The 4,456-nt window shown below is 34.6% G+C and overlaps 1 long non-coding RNA gene across 1 annotated transcript; it reads left to right on the forward strand.

The window, feature by feature from the left end:
• Positions 1 to 527: 527 nt before the first annotated feature.
• Positions 528 to 3,965, forward strand: LOC136851215 (uncharacterized). Its single transcript, XR_010856815.1, has 3 exons — positions 528 to 766; positions 975 to 1,043; positions 3,335 to 3,965. It is a non-coding gene; the product is annotated as an uncharacterized lncRNA (long non-coding RNA).
• Positions 3,966 to 4,456: the final 491 nt, after the last annotated feature.

Below are 4,456 nucleotides of genomic sequence, written 5' to 3' on the forward strand. Positions count from 1 at the left end.
CAGCAATGCAAGAGCTAAGTACGTTTAATTACAGTAATATTCATTTGTACTTGGTTGCTAATCATATACCATTGTAGCAAGTTTTATGTAATGTATCCAATTATACGGTACACACACAAACACACATAGATATGTGTGAGTGTGCGTATACGTATATATAGAATATTTCATTATATATCGTTATGATAAAATATCCACGCGAATTAAAGTTATTTCATCAAATCATGAAAAGAAATATGCGACAGGCTTATGCTGCAATTATTTCGTGAGTCCTAAAAGAAATTACGAGTTACGTTCAGGAAAATCTATTCATCATGTGCTTTATTTTAAACTTCCATGAAAGACAGGTAAAAGAAGGGAGTAGGATAATATAAAAATAATACTTGCAGAATTAGCGATTTCGAGGGTATCCATGGACCGCATACGGTCATGTTCCAAGAAGCAAGACACTGCTAAGACTTTAGAGTCCTTGGCAAATGATAACGTCGTTCCAGCTCGGGCTGTACGGCGGACATTTAAGCCTTCGGGGCTTCGTCTGAAACATCGTTCCTAGGCGGTAGACGTTTAACGGGAGTTTGTTAAGTGTTCCTTTTCAGGAGTGGCGTATTCCATTCCTTCTTAATCTATCGTAGCGTAATTGTTCCTATTGTGAAGGTTTATGAAAAAACCTTTTGTCACGTGACTAGACTACAGTTGGCGTTTGAGATTTCCATCGATTGTTGTCACTTCGTTGGTCAAGTTATAATAAACCCAGGGCTTCTGTAAGGTAACACTGGAACTTTATTATATTATTGCTAATATTGTATATTTGTTATGGGAATTTTCGAATTTTGCCGAGTGTTTAGTCTACGGATCTTTGGCAGTCATTCTAGTGATTTTTGTGGGCGTTTACCCAAAAGCTGATATGAGTAAACGTCCAAAATTTACAAGATTCAGAAAAAGTTATGCACAGTTCTAAAAGCTTTCTTTTTCAGGATGTTTTTCGTGCGAGTTTGACTTTGAGTTGCGTGTCCTAACGGTAAAGCTGCTCTCTTTGTTAACAGGTATGTAGGAGGTATTTTTTTCTGCTAATCTATTTTTTCTAAAATTTTTTTGTCATATATTTACTTTGTTAAACTTACTTTAATATGTCAAGCTTACATTTTTAATTTGTCACAAATTTACTTTGTTAAATTTACATTTTTATTTTGTCATAAATTTACTGTCATAAATTTGCTTTAAAAAATTTAAATTTAATTTAATTTTTAAATTTAACTTATTTTTAAATTTAATTTATTTTTAAATTTAATTTAATTTTAAATTTAACTTATTTTTAAATTTAATTTGATTTTTAAATTTAACTTATTTTTAAATTTAACTTATTTTTAAATTTAATTTCTTTTTAAATTTAATTTCTTAATTTTTGTAAAAATTTTTAATTTGTATATACTGTTTTTGAACAGTATATACAAATATATGGTATTATTACAGTTCCGGTCAAATTCGGATATGTATTATTTTTTTACTTATTCATTTTTGAGACGATTCATACGAAAAACTTACTCGAATCTTGCGTAAATTAATGGTTACGGAGATATTTGCCGATTAATATTGTTCCTTATTGTTATCCCATCAAAGTATAGGTTACAAGGTAAGACAATACCCCTCCCCCCTCCATAGCTAACAAGGGAAAATTGTAACTAGTCAACACCGAAACTGTAATTTTGCATAAAAAATAACACCACTTAACGTAGGGGAGTTGACTGGTTACAATTTTGCCGTGTTAGCTATAGAGGGGGTGGGGGGGTATTGTCTTACCTTGTAACTCTTACTTTGATGGGATAACAATAAGGAACAATATTCATCGGCAAATATCTCCGTAACCATTAATTTGCGCAAGATTCGAGTAAGTTTTCCGTATGAATAATCTCAAAAATAAGTAAAAAAATACATATCCGAATTTGACCGAAACTGTAATAATACCAAATATAACTTATCCTCCACCCCTTTAGGGGCGGTACCCCGAGAGGGGTGGGGGAGCCCCCATGTACTGCATAGTAGGTCGTATGACCTACTATGCAGATTATTGGGTGGTTTTGAACTAATCAAACTTTCTTTCAGGTGGTTAGTACGGACTTAATCTTAGTTTTCTTGCAAGCTCAGATAGGTATTAGCTCAGATAGGTATTAGCTCAGATAGGTATTAGCTCAGATAGGTATTAACTCAGATAGGTATTAGGTGTTTCATTGTGCTTGACTATCCCACTCGGCTAAGTTTGCAAAAGGTCCCTAAGGTTTGAGGAAATTAAGAATGGTTATGCCATCAAATGGCAATATTCAGCATTAAAACAAATTTATGTACAGGTCTGGCGTCTTGGTATTAGAATTTTAGCTTCCTAAAAATGGATTGTTTGTGGTTAGGTTTTCAGTAAAGTTTTGGCCAATATTCATGAAGGTTTTGTCCGGTTTTAAGTTTTTAACGTACGTTGACGTTAGACTTGATGAAATTTCAAAGGATTCGAACTTGGCATTTCCTTTCTCGCAACCCAAGATTTCTGGTTATAGGTAGCTCCTTAATCGTAAGAATCGCTTACGATAATAGGGCTTGCTTACCCAATAGTTAATCTCTTGAAAATCCTCAAAACCATGCAAAATTTTCCCCAGACAGTTTTTCCTGAGTTACGTTTGGATTTCTGCTGTTAGCAGATGGAGTTAGTTTCATGAAGTTTGTCAGCAACACACAGCTAGGAACTTTCAGCTCCTGTTCAGACAGCACGAAAGCAATTCTTGCAAGTATAGAAATTAAGCAAAGGATATTTTTTGCATAGAATAATTGGAATCTGTTCACTTGAGTGGGGTGTAGTAAAGTTAAATTTGTCAGGTATGTTGGTTAGTTTTGAGGTTCTAGGGCACCTGATAAGTACAACTCGTTCCCGGTAAACTCATATCGGACAGCTCATACCTAGACAATTGATATCTAGGACAGCTGATGCCTAGGGCAACTTATAGCAGGTATAAATATTTTCACTTAAAAAAGCCCACTTAAAAATAGTCATTGATAAAGTAAATAGTAAAGTTTTTAGTTTATAGACGTAACAGTGGTGATTTAACCCTTTAATTGCGTAGCATCCTTTAAATTTCATATTCATGCTATTTACTGTTTGTCCAGTAAACAACTCGCAAAATGTCATACCTTTTCAACGAAATTTTTCTTAAAGTTTTTGTTTTTGTCGAGTCAGTTTTGTATTTTAACTTTTCAACTGCTTTAAAATTTTCATTAGCCCTCGGTGCCATGTATATATAATTTCAGCGAGGCGCCAGTAATCTTCTGGATGATGACTGTATATAATTTTCAGAATGCAGATAAATCGAGGAAAGCATGGCTATGTGAAGTAAGGATGTGCAGAGCGCGCGTTCAGACGATGGCTGAGGAGGACCCATGTAATACAGGAAGTATTTCGTCTAAAGATGAAGTGCTTAACAGCACTTGCTTTTGTACCTGTGACTGATGTTATTGTTGCATACGAAGAACTGCCCGATGACCATAGTTTGCCGCAAGAATTTGTCGTATTTTGAAGTGATTTACATAGGACCCGAAAGAGGAAGAGGCGCTGGGAGACGTAGTCTGGCTTCAATATTTCCAATTGAAATGTGGGATATTTCTGAGATGACTTTAACTGGCATGACTATAAATAAAAGCCTTGAAGGTTTTCATAATGCCTTACAAAATTCAATGGAAATCGATAAGTACACTAAAGTTGGGGGCGAGTTTGGCTCAGAAAAAGAAAATTAATTTGGAACTGGAGGCGCAAATAACTTCAAAACAGGTTTACAAAGAGTGCAACAAGCGACTCATAACTTGACAAGAAAAATATAATCTTCGCCAGATAGTCTTTCGTAAAAGCTGTTATATAATTTTCACTTTCGTTAAAGCTGTAACATAATTTGCACTAAGTTTGTCTTCGTAAATTTTTAAGTTTTCATTGTCCCCCCCAAAATAAAGTTTCTTTCAATTGTTGCTTTATTCTTTATTTTTCCTTCAAAATTAAATCGTTATCACTTTGACTGTCATGAGTTGTCCTGTGTCAGCTGTCCTAGATATCAATAGTCCAGGTATGAGTTGTCTGACATGAGTCTTCCGGGAATGAGTTGTTCCGTATCAGTTGCCCTGGCACGAGTTTTGATACTATTAAAATAAACAGTGTATGATGCCATCTTCTAGCATTTGAGTTTTACTCTGTGAACACAGGTAGTGATTTTGTTATTTTATGGACACAGGTAGTGTTTTACTCTGAACACAGTGAATTTGCTACTCTATGAATACAGGTATAATAGTGAGTTTGTTACTCGAACACAATGAGTTTTTCTCAATGAACATTGGCAACGAGTGCGTTCTCTGAGGACGAGCAGAGTTTTTACTCTTGAACTCGTGCAAAGAGTTTTCCCTATGAACACGGTTTTTCTCTATAAACAGTGTT

Source organism: Macrobrachium rosenbergii, chromosome 23 (assembly GCF_040412425.1).
Source record: "Macrobrachium rosenbergii isolate ZJJX-2024 chromosome 23, ASM4041242v1, whole genome shotgun sequence".
Taxonomy (NCBI): Eukaryota; Metazoa; Arthropoda; class Malacostraca; order Decapoda; family Palaemonidae; genus Macrobrachium; species Macrobrachium rosenbergii.